The sequence below is a fragment of the Nasonia vitripennis genome (assembly GCF_009193385.2).
Source record: "Nasonia vitripennis strain AsymCx chromosome 2 unlocalized genomic scaffold, Nvit_psr_1.1 chr2_random0002, whole genome shotgun sequence".
NCBI classification, from domain to species: Eukaryota; Metazoa; Arthropoda; class Insecta; order Hymenoptera; family Pteromalidae; genus Nasonia; species Nasonia vitripennis.
Genome location: NW_022279608.1, coordinates 3603064 through 3622236, shown reverse-complemented (window position 1 = coordinate 3622236; position 19173 = coordinate 3603064). Strand labels below are relative to the sequence as shown.

General features: G+C 36.2%; 1 protein-coding gene across 1 annotated transcript in view; it reads right to left on the bottom strand.

The window, feature by feature from the left end:
* The window catches only part of Ndufa5 (NADH dehydrogenase (ubiquinone) 1 alpha subcomplex, 5, 13kDa), a 120941-nt gene that overhangs the window by 63881 nt on the left and 37887 nt on the right, over nt 1-19173 (bottom strand). The gene's annotated exons all lie outside the window — the stretch shown is intronic.

Below are 19173 nucleotides of genomic sequence, written 5' to 3'. Positions count from 1 at the left end.
AATATTGAGGTAAGAAGATGCAACATCTTGTTCTATGGTTTTCCTGATCTGGACACTCCCAGCATCCATGCGCTGTATAATCACGATTTCGAGTTTCTCACTCATTGCCTCAATAATATTGGATTTGGTAATATTAAGGGTGTTGATCTGAGAAGAATTGGTAAATTCAATGCCAATAAATCAAGACCACTATGTGTTAAACTGCCCTCTCGTCAAGCTGTATTTAAGATTATTAACAACGCCAATAAATTACCTACAGGAATCACTGTATCCACCAAAAAATCAAGACTACAGCAAAACACGTACTTCCAGCAGAAAGAAACCATGCAAGAACACAACTCGAAATATCCAAATGATCAGTTACACCTCAAATTTATTGACAACATTCCTAACTTGATTGACTCTAACAACGACATAAGGAATCCAAAAAACTCCCTGTTAAAGTTGCAGCATCAAGGAACCAGATAACTCATAATTGACCAGCTATCATCTACTCCAAGCATTATTGTATTGTCAGAAACCTGGCTTAACTCGAGCATATCCTCTTCTGAACTGGGACTGGTCAACTACAACATCTATCGAACTGACAGAGAGGATACTGGATCATTGCTTAGCGGAGGAGGAGGAGTCCTAGTGGCTGTATCAAAACATATAAAATCCTTCAGAATTGATAAATCAGTGTGTGGAACAAGTTTTTGTTGGCTTATCTCTCTGTGATACTGACTTGATCATCTGTACCGTATACATTCAACCTAACTTGTCTATTGATTGTTTTGATTATCACTCTAATGCCATGTGTGAAGTTAATACAAGGTATCCCAAACATAGGATTGTTGCAGTGGGTAATTTTAATATCCCTAACGTTCAATGGTCATCAAATCCTCTTCAATACATAACAAATTCTTATTTGTCTCCAAACTTGATATATGGTGCTAGAAAATTGGTGGAGACGTACTCTTTTCTGAACCTTGTACAACAGTACCCTAATCACCCATCGAAAAATTACACGCTGGACCTATTATTTGCGGAACATGGTACGATACAAGTCGATGAAGATGTAGATGAACTCCTCCCAACTGACCAACATCATCAAGCATTACTTTTCAACTCTAATTTTAATTATAAGTGTAGCATACGTTATACTTTAAGAAACTTTTACAAAACAAATTATGTTAATATAGAAAGCAATATTAAAAGTAATCCTAAATCCTTTTGGTCTTTTATTAATCGTAATAAGTCTAAACATGATCTTCCATTTAGTACTAAATCCAATGGCAACATAGCGAATAACGATGTAGATATTGCAAATCAATTCGCATGCCTCTTTGGATCCGTTTACTCTAATAATTTCACATCATTTATACCTTCCTATTTTAATAATTCAAGATTGTTTGTGGTTAGTTTCACTAAGACTGAAATGTTAGACGTTGTGAATAAACTAAAAGATACTATGACCTTAGGTCCCGATGGAATTCCAGCATTTTTTATTAAGCGTTGCTGCATAGTTTTGTTGATCCACTTCTGTCTCTGTTTAATTGCTCTCTAATTAACGGCATTTTTCCTAAATGTTGGAAACTATCATATGTTAACCCAATCTATAAAAAAGGGGACAGAAGTGATGTTTCAAACTATAGGCCTATATCCATAATTAGTTGTATATCGAAAATCTTTGATGCCTTAGTTGCGGACAGCTTTAGCACTTTCTTAATTGGAAGAATTATTAAGGAGCAACATGGTTTCGTCAAAAATAAATCAACACTATCCAACTTATTAGTCTACACAAATTGCATCACTCAAGCGTTCACTGACTCGTCGCAAGTAGACTCTATTTACCTAGATTTCTCCAAAGCATTTGACATGGTTAATCATAGTTTGTTGTTAAGGAAGGCATGGGGTATTGGACTTGATGATAGCATATTAAAGTGGCTAGAGTCCTATCTAACAGGAAGAACTCAAGTTATCAAGGTTAAATCATCACTCTCGTACGAGATACCAGTTGTGTCTGGAGTTCCTCAAGGCTCCCATCTGGGTCCCATACTCTTTGCCATATTTATCAATGATGTACGCCCATACTTAAAATCTGTCAATTTAGTGATATATGCTGACGACATAAAAATGTATAATATTATAAAATCTTCACTTGACTGTGGTAAAATTCAAAACGATTTGGACAATGTCTTTAAATGGTCTACAGAGAATGGCCTGTTTCTTAATGTTAAAAAATGTAATATAATATCGTTTCATACACGAGTACATGCCTGTCATTCTAATTATAAGCTCAATAATTGTGATCTCACCAGGGTATCAGAAATATTAGACCTAGGAGTATTACTAGACACAAGCCTGTCATTCGAAAAACATATTGAATATATCGTGAGCAAGGCGGCAAAAATCGTTGGCTTTATATTAAGATTTACTAAAGATTTCCATAATGTAACATCAATATTAACATTATACAAAACTCTTGTTCTACCTAATTTTACATATTGCTGTCAGATATGGCGTCCTTTTAAGAATTATCTAATCAAGTATATTGAATCAGTGCAACATCGATTCCTTAGATTCGTTGCAAGAAAAGCAAACATTAATTTCCACATATTCGATCATGATTATTCATGTATAATGAACCAACTTAAGATCAACTCTATTGATTCAGTTTTTGTCTATCATGATGCTCTACTATCTTTCAGACTCATTAATGGCACTATAAATATTCATTAACTTACTGATCTTTTTACACCCAGAATAGTAAATTATAATCTGCGTAATCCCCGTCACTATCATGAGGATACTTCTTGTAAGAACTACATGTTCAACTACACTAAATTGAGACAACCTAGACTCTGGAATTGCATCCCGAATGAATTTAAGAATCTTAATATACTTGCTTTTAAGTCTAAGTGTAAGGAATGGCTCTCTATGTTTTAATGAAATTTTTGTTTATTTTGCTATGTTAATGATCAACTGATACAACTACTGTTATATATGCTATATTTTCCATTGTAAGCGCTACAGCGACACTCTATAACATTTGTCATTTTTGAGGGGAGAATGCCCGTATATTTTTAATAAATAAATAAATAAATAAATAAATATAACAAAATGTGCCATACTCGTCTTACCAGAAATACCTTGTATGGACATTTTAATATAGCATAATAAATAGCATAATAAATAGTTCATTTAAATATTAATGAATTTGATTAATATAATTTTCATGTAAAATACTACTGCAAACTTAAACGTTATTTTCTAAATATTTGTGTTTTTATGATTTTAGATAACTTATTACAAGATATCTCAACATACGGATGGTCAGAAAGTTTTGAAATTTAGAAAGATGTTCTAATAACATTTTTTATAATCTTATTGACCAATTCAGGAAAAAATGCGTTGCATGCATAGATAAGGTAACCATGATTAACCATGATTACTAATATTATCAAGTTATGTTAAGTAAGAATTACAAATAGAATTTTGTTATTCTTATGAGAAAAACAATATGAGTATTGTGTTTTTCGAATTATCTACATATTATAGACTGAATGGGAGTAATATCTTTCATGAAATTAATAAATGATTATTTATAACCTTATTTTTTGCTTTCTTCTGTTGCTTTTCAAACCATCAGCAGAGTTATTTCAGTATATACTATATTTAGAGTGATACGCTGAACCTGGCTTTTGCTTCAGAAAAGTAATATAAATAACCGATATCAACATATAGAAAAGATTCGTACAGATATCTGATATGTGAAATGACGACTGTTTGAAAACTTTTCAAAATAGTGTAATGAAATATTCTAAAAGCATAAAAATAATTGTGACAATATTTACATTTTCAATTTTTATATCCGTTCTTATCCTTAGACAAAAGAGTGAGAGACTTTTTAGTTAAAAACATAATAGATCGTTCACGCTTTTTGCTGATAAAATCAACATTGGCATACAATTTTGTATACTAAACTAGACTAGAAGTTAATTTATCCTTACCTTCAATAATTTGAACCAGGTTATAAACAAGCATGTATTAGCTGGATAACTAGCCGTAAACAATGAATACATCCACAAGCGAATTTTTGACGTAAGCAATCGTTGATAACTTGAATTAATGTGATAAAAAAATACTTCTATCTAAAGATTTTGATCATTGTGTGCACATGTCAAAACAAGAAAAGCTTGCGCCATATCTAATATACGCATAATATACGAGGTATAATAGACGTGTATTAATGAGCACTGAACTATACGCTTTCTTTATAAATGTATATAACACATTTTTTTGCACACCTGTGATAAAATCATAATGTATATACACTATATAATAACAAATTGTAGAGTTGCACTTTGTAAAATTTGTAACATTTTGTTTTACATGTGACTCTATAGTTCGGAGTTTCACCACCAAAACAGGTGAGATTCGGGTGGCGCTACAGTTGTGCACGGAGCAAATACCGCAGTCCGCATCGCACGTAGTTCGTGGCATACCAACCTTGTAGCGAATTGTATACACTTCCGGCATTAAACCGCGCTTTCTTGCTCTTAGTAGTCGTTTGTCTCTTTAAAACTTCAGAAAGAATCGAACTTCTCACTTTATTCTTAAATTTTAATTTATTATTAAATTTGAATAAGCAAGATGAGTGACCACGGTGGAATCGACGAGTTAGCCCACATGGCGATTGAAAATGGAGGTGAAGGTACATAAAAAATATTACTTAAAAAATAAAGTTCTAAATACTCATTAAATAAAAAAAAATGCATACCATGTGAACACGAGTTGCTTAGTTATAATAATTTTAACGACCATAACATTTCCTTCATTGCTTTTTTGTTTGTACGTACATATATAATTATGGTTTCTAGGTAATGGAAATGATGTAGAATTTGATGTGCCGCTGTCAGATGAAGAAATGGAAGAAATCCCCAATCCTCAACAAATAATATTCAACCGTAAGTTGTATAAGTTATATATATATATAGACACACACACACACAATTGCAATAATTCATATATATTATAAAAATATATTTGGGAAATATTTCAGTAAATCCAGCAAGATCATGAACTAGGATTACAGGCACAGGGCCTGGACAATGCTGTAGGCGAAGAAGCTCTACCAAACCAACTACCAAACTAATGCCAGGGCTCAAGGAATAGTAGAAGCTCAAAGGCATGCTAATCCTGGCCTGAGAAACGCTGTTGCTCCAAGAAGACAGCTCCAAGGCCAAGAGTATGCTGATGTAGCTGGTGGTAGACGACAGCCACCTGGTCTGATTAATGCAGCTGGTAGAGGTGGACAGCCCCAGGACCAAGGCAATCCTGTCGCTGGAGGAGGACAGCCCCAGGGCCAAGGCAATCTTGTTGCTAGAGGACGACAACGCCAGGGCCATGGCAATCCTGCTGCTAGAGGAGGACAGCGCCAGGTGCAAGGGAACAATGGTAATCAGCAACGCTCAAATGAAGGAAATGCAGCTGGGAATAGTAATATATATTTTCTTTTTGAAAAAAAAATGTATGTATGGTGAAAGATAAAATAAATAATTGATTTCATTGCATAATTTTAGATCAATCTTGTGGCAACAGAGGTGTACGGACTGGCCAAAATCTGAGACGTCAAGCTCATAGATTCAATCCGTACCAGCAGGATCTAGTGAATGTCGCTGAATTCTTTGTAAATATAGCACATTCTAGTGCAAATAGAACAAGACAGGCTTTAGCTGCAGCAAGACAGGCCAGAGATAATGATCAGATTCAAGAAGAGAACAAAAATTAGTTTAAAAATATTTATACTGTACCATTTTATATTATTTAGCATCTTCTTTTATAATATTTAAATATTAAATACTAACTATTCAGTACTGTATGCTTCAATAATCATTTTCATATAATATCATAACTGTAAAATAAATAAAGTTCTTAAATGTTTTCCATAAGAATCGTGATTATAACCGTATTCTTTCTTTTATAAATAATCCTTTAATAATTTATTAACTTTAATGGAAGATTTATTTTAAAAATTTCATTTTTTTGTCTATTTTTTCTTAGCTTATAGCTTAGTACATATGCATACTTTTTTTGCTCCAATGTTATTATTTATTGTTTATTATAATAATTACACCTTCATTATTATTATTGTTGCATGTTATAACTCTCATAACATTCAAAAGTTATTGTTCTGTTACCTTCAAATTTAATATAAGCTATAATCGGAACGGGTGTAGTGCGCACCTATTTTATGCGTATAATACACGGTGTAATACTTATTACACGCGGCCGTGTAATTGAGAGTTGTTTTTGTGACTGTCAACCGGTATCGTCGTTGCAAGTTTAAAAGCAAAATCAGTTTCGTTGACAGAATATACTCTTCTATTTATAACAAATAAAAGGTAACTATTATTTATAGCTTATATTGTTTCTCTTATTTTTGTTTTAATTACAATAATAAGTCGTCCTAGCCTTAACCTAACACTCTAACCTAAAAGTTATAAATGATTTTTCATGCAAAAAAATTTGTGTGCAATATTTTTCAGTAATCGTTTATTTTTAGCAAAATGGGAAGAGGCAAACATCAGAATTGGACAGGCTTTTTTGAGATAAAGAATGACAAGAATGTTATTGTTGGAGCCAAGTGCATGAGCTACGAAAAGACTTTTGTGAAAAGAGATGCCATTACATTGGGTAATCATAAGTGAGTACAAGTTTTTTCAAGGTTCTATAATGACAATTTTTTTCGTTTTTCCTACAAATAAAAATTAAAAATTATTTATTCAATATCATTTCAATTATATTCATATAAGTAATAATGAAAATATTGCGTAAAAAATATATACTAGACAAAAAGTTGTAATTTATAATGAGCAACCATTTGACTACACTTTGACCATGAATAAATATTATAAATATAATGTATACAAAGTTAAAACAGTGCTTTTATTGCAGGTTGTCGTGCCAAGGCAAAAATAATCAGAGACAAATTATGCTAAATTCTAATGACAATGCTGCTATTAATGCTGTGGCAGACAAGGAAGTTGCACTGCCTATTAGTTCTAAAAGTGTAAGTTGTTTTATCGAATAAGCATTCACAGAGAATTAAACTCATTCTTTACTGGAACATAAAATGAACACTCGACTAAAAAAATATTTATATTCACATGCTAAATTAATGAAAATCTGATCAGGATTTCTAGCTGATATTGTATACATATATGATACAATATCTATCAGTCATTCTGATGACATTTGCATTTTTATTTTAACTAGATATTCATCAAAAAATGTTCAAATTGGCTGCTATGATTATTTTCATGTAACTGTCTCTATTGCAATTTTAATCTTGAGGCATATGAAAATTTGTACATTTACCACGTATAATTTTTTATGAAAATTGCTAAATAGTTCTAGTATATGTATATATTGACACAAAGATTTAAGATTGCACTACTTTTTATTTACCGTTTAAAACATTTGTAGTCCACATTGCTTAATTAAAATTCTTATTACTGTAATTATAAATCATTGTAAATTATTCAAACTGCAAAATATGTTCTAATTTTATGTTATTTACACTCCTATAGAAATGACAGCATATTTTTTTATTTATAGGAAATTAATGTAGATGTGTCTATGAGTTCTTCGCAATCATCAATTGTAGAAGTGCTTATGCCAAACCGTGTCACTGACGAAGAAAAAAATGTATTGCTATTAAAATTTTTTTTAGCTTGTGGAATTGACATTCAAAGAATAAGTTCAATCCACTGTACTAACTTCATTCGTTGATTGAACACAGATTATAACTTACCATCTTTACAACATTTACAGGATAGTGTACAAAAACTAGTAGAAAAAAATAGACTTATACCTAATTCGCAAACTCTTTCAAACATTATATGCGTTCAAACACATGAATCTAAAGATGAGTTTTTTGCTATCAGTTTACTTCTCAATTGTGACAAGAATTATATTTATATTAATTCAGTAGTATTAAAAAAAGATGAAGAAATTATTAGTAATTTTGAAAGTTTCTGCGACAGAACTGTTCAAAAAGTTTTTAAAATGAATAAGAAAAACGTACAATTTTTTATTTACAATGGTAAATATTGTCTGGATGAAATGTGCATGATAAACAATGTAAAGTGTTTTCGATTGCATTGCCTATCAGTAATGATGGACCATTTGAGGCATAAACATGGTGTTGTTGATGAAGCTTCTCCGAATGATACAACAGTAATGACCAATTACTATATGTTTTTCTGAGAACGACAAAATTAAATTTTGGTCCAGTGCAGTATTAGCTAGTAAACCGTTGAGTGAGTTTGCTCTAACACTGTTTACTCTTCCACATATTATGCCAAAAATAAGCATGGCTAGAATGATTGACCTAAGATCCAAATTATTTGACGAAAAAGATACAAGTGCCAAAGATTTATTATTTTCTCTTATTATTGAAGAATCATAAAAAATTTAGAATCTAATCGAACATATCTTAAAAATATGCTTATAATTTAATAGAAAAAAATTTAGCTGATAAAATAATTTATATGTATGAAACAGTATTTCCTTGATGTACAATTATAAAGGTTTAAGTTTTCTTTTTATATTGTTTTAAATGTTGTAAAGTGTACTTAAAAATAGATAATTTTGTTATCGTATAAAGAGTATAATGTAGACAAATACCGTTGTGAAAAATTCTTTGTACAAATAATCAATATAAAATAAAAATATGAACAGCAATTTCCTGATTATTATGTTTTATTCTGGCGTTGCAGAAGTTTTTTTTTTCAAACGCATTGGTGTATCATCACACGGTGTAATACAAGCGTAATTCTAACCTCTGCAGAGCACTTACACGCAGCTTATTTTAAGGTCGTCAAAAAATATATTCAGAGAAAAATGAACACTAACTATAAAAACATAAATATATACGTCGATTCATATATTATTTAATTAATCTTGGTATAATTTTTAGTATATATGTAGTATATAACGTATTACACCTATTACACTGCCGACCGAGTCTCATTAAAGAAATAAAAATTGCGATAATGACAAAAAAATTACACACACATACGCCTATTACACCTATTACACTGTCAACCGGAAGTCTTTTATGGAAATAAAAAGTGCGTTATTGAATTGAAAAAATAGAGGCCAAATTTCAATCTATTTTATTACATTAAAGATGTGATGATTTATGAAAATTCTTTTTTGACGTGAAAAATAAGTTGGATACCTTTCCAATTAATGCCAACAATCACATGAAATGCTACTGTAACATTTAAAAAATAGTGTTAGAAAAATAAAGTAAGGTTAGAAACCACGATTTCAAAGAATATAGGGCGCGGTGCTTCCTGAAGGCTTCGTACTTTATACTTGCCATCGTGGCGCTATCGCGCCTCTTGATTGTGATTCCGTCTTGATCATCATTTACAGAAATTGTGTCTTATTCCATTTAAAAATTATTTTAAGTCTCCAGAAACAAATAAAGGAATTTCTGAAATAATTGAGTCTAAGAGATTACTTGATTTGAGAGTTTTGATCGTCAACCTTTGGGTCATCCCCGTCAACAAACACAAGTAAGTCGTTCTCGTTAATAATTTAATTTTCCTTGGTGTTTTATTATCACGCAAACAGCTCCGCCGCGACAATCAGTGCGAAGTACTGATCTCCCCCGTATGGGACAGTAAGCTATAATCCGCATAATCATACAACATTACTTTGTTAGTTCGCTAAATTTATTATTACCCTAACATTTATGTATTAACGTTTATATGCGTTTATACATCTATACATATTTTCATCCTTCGCGCCGCCATATTGATCACGTGAGCCCTCAATCGTTTAAACGTATCGTTAGCAAACCAAATTTTCAAAACCATATTACTTAACAAATATTGCAGTAAAAATCGTAACTTTTGTACTTTTGTGTAAGATTTATTCTTAACTTTATTTTAAAAAAGGTTTTAAAAATCATGTCTGTTCCCTATTGAAGAAGTTCCATTTACCATGGTATGAAGACATTCCATTTAGATTAGGATTCGCAATGACTATAAATAAATCTCAATGTCAATCGTTATCGTCTTCAGTTTTTAGTCATGGTCAATTATATGTTGCTTTATCTAGAGTACGTCAAAAAAATAATTTAAAATATTATTAGCAGAAGATTCAGTAATAACAGAAAACCAAGATGATACAATTAATTATTTGAATAAATGTTTCAATGATAATCTAAACATTTATATTAAAAATGTTCTTTATCATGAAATTTTTGAATTAGACAATTTTTAACAAATTTTATATTACGTATCATCTAGTATTCTCGATAATTAATATTTCATTTATTTATATACGTTAATACTGAACATTAATTTAATTTTTCTATACATTGTGGCGTGCATGTTTCCCGCATCTGCGGGGCCTGGCAGAGAGCATTCACAACGCTTTCGAGTTTTCGCCAAGCGGTCCCTCGCTTTATTGCCTCACCGCAATAAAGCGATCCGCCGCGCGCGCGTTCGCTAATCCCCCAGACGAGGCAGTCCCCGGATTTTCGGCATCCGAGCGGTCTGTCGCCTATTGCACTTAAAGCAATAAAACGATCGGCCGCGCGCGCTCGATAATCTTTGGAATTCTCAAAAAAAGCACGCGCGCCACTCATCCGCTAAAGTGCCCAAGCTATCCCTTCCCTTCGGGCCTCATGAGCGAGACCAACGTCTTCCCTCCGAGGCCTGAAGGGTGGCTTCGCTGGGGGCACTCATCACTCTCGCTCGAACCAGAGACTTGCACAGACCCAGGCCCTCCTGCCTGTCCTGCGGTCTGCGTTCTGCCGAGCCAAGAAAAGTTTGACATCAGTATTTCCAAGCTCTCTAAATAAATACAAAGTTCAATCGAACACACGTGTCCAATTTCTCCCTACCTCACCTCTACAAGCGCTTGGAGACTAAAACATTAAAATTTTTAATATGGTTATGTATAAGTATGTTCTGCATAACAATTAAACAATAAGCATCAAATAAATAAAAATAGCAGCAACCAATTTCATTGCCATTGGTAGCGCTTATATATTATCATTTTTATATAATACTAGGAATGAAGGCGCGCTTCGCACGCTCTTGATTCTATCCCTGTTTAATAACTCTGGTAGAAAATTCACTATAAGTGTTGGGCGGCACACTAACTTTTGCTAATATTTTATAAGCATCTGATACGTTACCATACCCGCAATGCTATTTTAAAATAAATAATTTCCAATGTCGTCGTCATTAAGGTTTGAGTAGTGAATTTGAAGAAAAGTTCAGTATAAGAGTCAGTGAGTTTGTCTATCATTACAATTCAAAGGGCATTGTATGATGATAGACTTAAACTTACTGACTCGGATACTGAACTTTTCTTTAAATTCACCTCTCAAACTTCATCGAGGGTGACTTTGGGCATATAGAGGCACAGTATTATATCTTCATACTTTTCATTCTTTTAATTGCACTTCTCACTGACATTTCAAAAAAACTGAATAATATTCACACACATTATTACTACTTTTAAATAGGGTTATGGTGCCACTTTTCAATACACATGTTTTAATACTACACACTTGGTAATGATTAATTTACTAAGGTTTCTTGCTAGTTACATTTCATATATTTTTTCTGCCATCGAGGTTTCCAAATTTCATTTTAAACACCTCAAATATTTCTACCAGGGTTATGACTGTTTTAAGGTTATGAATTTAAAGTGCACGGTTCTGATCTCGTTGCCTAGACAACCAACCAGCAACCAATCAGAATTACGTATTAAATGCTTCACAACAAAGTCCATCATTTTTTTAAGAGAGGAAATCAATTAAATAGCAAAATATAAGTAATTGATTAAAAAAATTTTATATAGTAAGCATCAAACAAATAAAATAGCAGTAACCAATTTCATTGCCGTTGGTAGCGCTTGTGCATTATAATTTATATATTTAATAAATTAAATAATAAAGTTATTTAAATATTATTAAATTAATAGTACAAAACTACATCTTAAATTAATATAAAGGCTGCAATTCTAAATCTCAAATTTAGTAGCGCTCTTTTAATTATATTTACAAATTCATGGTATAGAATATGCATATAGAAATTTAAAAATAAACCATGTGTAAAATATAAATTTTGAATTTATTAATGAGAATTAAGATGTATAATTCGTAAATAAACTACTAAAAAACTGTAAATTTACTACATATTTAGTAAAATATTCATTCCAAAATAGTAAAGTTACAATTTTGTGTAGTAATTTTACAACTTTCAAAATATGTTCCATAATTTCCTACTCTGAGAATAGTAGCTCTACAATACCTCTTTTTACCGGGTAGATCACATTTATTCGACAATAAATGATAAATTTCTACAATAAGTAAATAATTTTAAATAATTTAAATAATTAATAAATTGAAATATAACAATAGCAGCAACTAATTTTATTTTTTGGTAGCGCTAATATAACATCTGCAATAGATAATATATTATAAAAATTAATAAATCAAAATATCAATAACTAAAATAATTACAATTTAATTTTGATACAAATATGTGCCTTTAATAGTAGAATTTATTAAGCATTTTAACAGATTTATTAATTGAATAAACTCTACTAAATTATATTATCTTTAACATTTACTTTTTTATAATAATTGTATTGACCACAAATTATTTATCCTAACTATTTGAACAATATTTATTTATAGTCTCTTGAATTTGATAGAGACTTGTGGATCAAAACAATTAATGTGAAAATAATAACACGCTCTTTAAATTTGAGATGAAAAGGTATACTATGTATACCGTCAAACTATTGATGTTTATTGAAAAGAAAAGAGTGTGATTACAAATGTATTGACTATGGAAAATTGAAGAGTATTAGAAGAGTGTTAGAGCACCGACGGCAGAAGACCGCTCGCGAAACAGGCGGAGAGAGACAGAGTAGGAGCGAGCAAGCGCGTGTTGCCATGGCAACCTCATTGGTGCCGTGCGGTCTAGCGAAAACCGTCGAATTTGAAATTAAGATGACAAGTTTCTCGAACCTTCTCGCTCTCTCTCCGTATATCAAACTAATTTTCGAACATACCGCCCCTCTTGCTGCCTCGCAGCAATAAAGAGACCGGCAATAACAATAAATTAAATTTAAAGATAGGAAAGCCTACTTCGAAAGAAGCTAATACCTACCATGACTCTACCGATCGAACTGTTCTCACTAAAATTTCTTTGGAATCAATTCCTTAACGAACAGTCGATCAACAACAAGTTTACAATGCTTTAAGTTTAACAACATTACAATAAAATTTGATACAAGGTTAAATTCGCCTATATTCTTGAAAAATCTAATGCAAATTTTCTAGCAAAGCTAATACGAATGAACAAAATAAAAACTTGACTCTAATGAATCTACACTTAAACATTCGACTAGGATGCTATCTATTCACGAGCTAAGTGAGTTTACAGTGTAGGAGTTGTGCGTAAAATCTCTTCGGTTGATGACATCTGGGCAAATCTTCATTCTTGACTAGACTCTGGTTGAAGGCAGGAAGCAGCGCACTCTCGTCCGTGGGCAGAAAGATGACCTTCACGACAGGTCGCTGGAACTCGGAAATGGCGGTACGGATGGTTACAACTCGAACAAGACCATCTTTCCCTGGATGTACCGCTGTAATTCGACCTAGTGGCCACTTGGACGGAGGACAGAGGTCGTCCTTCAGAAGCACCAAGTCGCCGACGACCAACTGTCGTCCAGGAGTCAGCCATTTGTTTCTCTGCTGTAAATGATGCAATACCTCCAGTCGCCATCGCTCCCAGAAATGGTTTCTCATAACCGATAGATGCTTCCACCTGCAAGTGCAAGATTTTAGATTTACATCGACAAAGGGTTCTGGCAATACATTGAGTGGAGTTAACAAGAAAGTGCCAGGCGTAAGGGCCACAGAATCGGTGGGCTCATAGCTCAATGGGCAGAGCGGCCGAGAGTTTAAGCAAGCTTCGGTCTGTGCAGCAATTGTAGACATCTCCTCGAATGTTAACGGCGTGTCCCCAATGACACGTTTGAAGTGTAGCTTAAAACTCCTCACTGCCGACTCCCATAATCTTCCGAAATGAGGAGCTCTAGGAGGTATGAACGACCATACTATACCGTCCTTCGCCAATGCAGCTGCCACTTCTTGTGATACTGATGAAGCCCATTGGAATAACTTGTCAATGTCTGTGGCAGCGCCCTTGAAGTTGGTGCCGTTATCACTGAATACCATCTTACAAAGTCCACGCCGAGCGGTGAATTTGCGAAACGCTGCTAGAAACGCAACAGTGGACAAATCTGACACAACTTCAATATGAACGGCTCGGACAACCATACACACAAAGATTGCTATATATCCCTTTGTAGACTTGGCACCTCTGCCTTTGGAGAACAATATTAGAAACGTTCCAGCATAGTCCAGACTGGTGTATGCAAAAACCCGCTGAGAAGTGACTCGATATGATGGAAGCGGTGCCATTTGCTGCTGTACATTCTGAGCAGCGTATCGAATACATCTATGACAGTTTCGATAGACTCCCTGTACAACTCTTAACCCACGTGAAATCCAATACGCCCTGTTGAGGGAACTGAGCATCAGCTGAACGCCTCCATGAAGAGTCTGACGATGTATCTCCTCAAACAACCTCTCGACTATGATACTGGTCGCTGGCAGAATAATCGAGTGCTTCTCATCGTACTGCAGAAACGAATGCTGTAATGAGCCTCCAACTCAGAGCAACCCTGTGGACATATAAATGGTACAAGTCGCAGCAAGTGACTGCGAGATTACAACCGTTGTTTACTTCTGAGACACCGCAATTCCTCCTCGTAGTGCTTTGCACATAACGAATCAGACCGACTCGAGCAGCCTCCATCTCCTCAGCAGTAAAATGACCAGTGCAGTGACTCCCTCTGGGCTTGTGTGGGTTTCAGCCACATATGCTGATATTTTTTAGGTGGTCCCACATCCACCGGAAAGGATGTCCAGGAGATGAGGTCGAAATTCAACACTCAGAGCGTCTTCGGAACTTTTCTTTATTTCGTCTCTGGGGTACACGAGGTTAGCTTTCCTCGGGAGTCGGAACGGTTCTGTCTGCCGCTGCGCAGAGCGGCTCTTCCCTCACTCTGCCGCGCTTCCCCCACTACCGAAGCGCTAGAGTATTCGTGGCGAGTACCCACACACTCCCCCCCGAGTGACAACGACTTTTTTCTAAATGTGATTACTCGGAAGACTAGGAGTCAGACATTGTTACAAAGTCTTAAACGTTGGTACAAAAGTTACTTAAACTATTACAAAGAACACTTATAAACTATGGTTTCGCCTCGAATACTTTCGTTTGGTTCGCAGCTAAATTAAATGAGACCTTTTTCTTTCGCTCATACGTTTTTAGTTTCGGTACCGGTTGCTCTACGCTCTGATCTACGGACGCGTTTCCCTGCGTGCTTTGCTCGTTGGTTTCCTTAAACGATAATGGAACCAAATCCTCGGGAATGAAATACGCAGGCTTCAGCAGTGCCGTCGTGACAACGCGCGGTGTACCGTTAAAATCGATTTCGTAATCGAGATCAGAGATTCTTTTTAACACCTTATGTGGACCGGTGTATGGTCGTTCAAGGGATTTCTTAAAGGCACCTGTCTCCAGAAGTACGTGCGTGCAGGTACGGAGGTCCTTGAAAAAGAACGCACGCTTCTTGTGCCTGTGAGCAACTGGGACGGGTCCAATGTTTCGCATGTGTTCGCGAAATTCCTCGATGAAGATCTGCGGATTCGGAGAAAAATCATCGGGAAAACAAAACGCACCTGGAATTCGCAAGGTAGTACCAAAAACGTATTCCGCTGGCGACGCGCCAGTATCTGAGCGTACGTGCGTGCGAAGCCCTAACAAGACTGTCGATAGCTGTCGAACCTTATCGGTGTGGCATTTTAACACTGCTTTCAGGCACCGGTGCCATCGCTCTATCATGCCGTTTGCCTGAGGGTGGTAAGCGGCAGACCTTATTCGTTGACAACCGATAAGGGATAGTAATTCGCCAAACAGCTGAGACTCGAACTGTGCACCTTGATCCGTAGTAAGGATTTTTGGAGCACCGTATCGAGATACCCATTGATCGAAGAACGCTCGCGAAACTGTTTCCGCAGTTATATCTTTTAGGGGAATTGCCTCAACCCAACGCGAGAAACGATCAATCAGCGTCAACAAGTACTTATATCCGTCGATGTCCGTTAGGGGACCAACAATGTCCATGTGGACATGTTGAAAGCGTCCATCAGGAGCTACGAACTCGGCTGGATTATTTTTTACACGCCGAGTGATCTTAGATGTTTGACAGTCAAGGCAGTTCTTAGCCCATGTCTTGATGTCACGATGCATGTTCGGCCACACATACAGCTTTCTAATTATCTGGTCCGTCACCTTGCCGGTTGGATGAGCGGTTTGATGAAACATGTCGAAGATCCGTTTACGCAATGGCGCAGGAATGATCGGTCGCAGTGTTTCACCAGTCAAATCACAATATATCTTATTGTGGTCCGGACCCCACTCTAAACACCTGATCACTAACTTACATTCCGGAGATTCGCGTAGCTTCTGAAGCTCTACATCGTCTTTTTGAAGTTGCGAAAGTTCGAGAAGATCAAAGTCTAAAGGTAAACGAATCGAGTCTACGCGCGATAACGAATCGGCTACTACGTTCTCTGCACCAGACACATGTTCAATGCGTGTGGTGAACTGAGAGATGTATGATAGTTGTCGGACTTGACGAGGAGATGCCTTGCCAGCTCGTTGTTGAAATGCATAAATCAACGGTTTGTGATCGGTTACAATTTTAAAATCCGTTCCTTCGAGGAATTGTTTGAATGATTTTATTGACTCGAAAACAGCGGTTAATTCGCGATCGTATGCACTATATTTCTGCTGTGCCGGAGAAAACTTTCTTGAAAAAAACGCTAATGGTCTCCAAGAGCTGTCTAAAAAATTTTCGAGAGATACGCCCATTCCGAAATCCGAGGCGTCCGTTACTACACGTGTTTCCGCACCCGGAAACGGATGTCTAAGCAGGGTTGCATTGGCAAGGTCAGATTTGACTTGCTCGAACGCTTCCTTGGCTTTTGCGGTCTAACAAATCTCGCGTTTATCGTTTTTCTTCGAGTCACGCGTGTATTCGTACAGAGGTGCTTGCACGCTAGCGGCGTTAACGTCGGTAAAAATTAACTAATCCTAAAAATCGCCTTAATTCTACGACAGTTTTTGGTTTCGTGTAGTTCAAGACAGCTTGAACTCTCTCATTAGTGGGTTTGGAGCCTTCTGAGTTGATCAAGTGACCTAAAAAGGTCAACTCAGACTTACCAAACTCGCACTTCTTGAGGTTCAATTGCAGAGAGAACTTCTTTAGCCTCTCGAAAACGATGCGGAGATGAGTCTCATGTTCTTCTTGTGAGGATGAGGATATGAGAATATCATCAACATATGCAAATACGAAATCGAGATCCGCTAGTGCTCGATTTACGTAACGTTGGAAGGATTGACTTGCATTACAAAGACCAAATGGAATTGAGGTGTACTCAAATAATCCAAAGGGAGTAATCACCGCAGTTTTCGGAATATCTTCCGGGGCAACTGGGATCTGGTGATACCTTTGAGAAGATCGTCTTCCCATGGAGATTTATCGAGTAGTCATGGAGATGCGGTACCGGGTACCTATCGGGAGCGGTTTTGGCATTTAAACGCCGATAGTCGCCGCAGATTCGCCATGTGCCATCAGGTTTGCGAACCATTTGGATGGGCGAAGCCCAGGATCTACTGGAAAGACGCAGTATTCCTTGTTCTAACAGTACCTTAAATTCGGCTTTAAGTGCCTTAAGTTTTTCCGCGTTAAGACGTCTGGCTCGCTCTGACACGGGGGCACCAGACGTAACGATATGGTGAAAAAAAACTACCGCAGAAATCGCTCCTTTAGAGTAAGAGTTTAGTATTTCTGGGAATTCTGAAATGATTTTATAATACGAAGTTGACTTATCAACGACGCTTATATCTAACGTTGGAATGTCCTTGACAAAACCTACAGAAGAGACCTTTGACCACGGGTCAACAATTCGCTTTATAGCTACATCTACAATGAGACCGTAATTGTCAGGCAAGTCCGCTCCTATAATAGGATGGGGAATTAACGTGACGTGAAAATCCCAAACGATGGATCGTTTCAAGTTGAGGTCGAGCGACAGCTGAGTTTTTCCGAAAGACTCAATCGCCGTATTGTTCGCAGCGTACAATACGCTAGGGTTATCGACGACGGTACTCATGTTTCGCACTGAGTATATCGGAATAGTAGAAACATCGGAACCCATATCTATCAAAAAAGTAAGGCCAGTTTTGGCATCGCGAACATGGAGACGCTTTGACTGCTCAAGACCTTCTCCAACCATCTCCACGCGAGGAGGTCGAGTCAGTTTTCCGCCTTCTTATGATACCCACGCGCACGGTTTGTAGCAGTTAAGTGCTTTCTCCCTGTACTTTTTGTGTAAACGGCAGAGCTCCTTGGGATCACGATTCCGATTGTTGCGCGACTTTGACCTACTACGATTCCGCCGATCAGGCTTAGATCCGGTTTGAGAACCTTGGTTACTCGACAGCCGTGCCTCAATGCGTTCCATCTTCGCGGTCAAAAGCTCGATCGCGGACTTTATGTCAGAGTTAACGGTGTCTTTGGCACCAATCGCGGAAACGTTTCAGCGAGGTCTTGTAGCTCTGTTTTTTCCGAAACAGATAGCATTGTGCGACATGGAGCAGGTAGAAGCTTTAAAAATCCTGCGCGGACCACCGCGTCACCGCAACCAGTGTCTAAAGCTCGCAAGCGATTTAGGATGAGCGAGGGTTTTCCTAACCTTGAGACTTCCCCCTGAATAAGCTGGGACAGGCGAGCTTCTGACGAGCTACCGAAAGTGGAGATTATTCTATCTTTTACGCGCTCATATAAATCAGTCGGACGCGGAGTCAATTGAATGAGGTCTTTGATCGATTGCAGCTCCTCTGTCCCAAGCTTTTCAGCAATGTAATCAGCTTTCGTAGCTGAGACTGTGATTCCTGCATTACGCAAGGTTATTTTGGCTTGCAGAAACCACGTGGCTGGGTCATCACG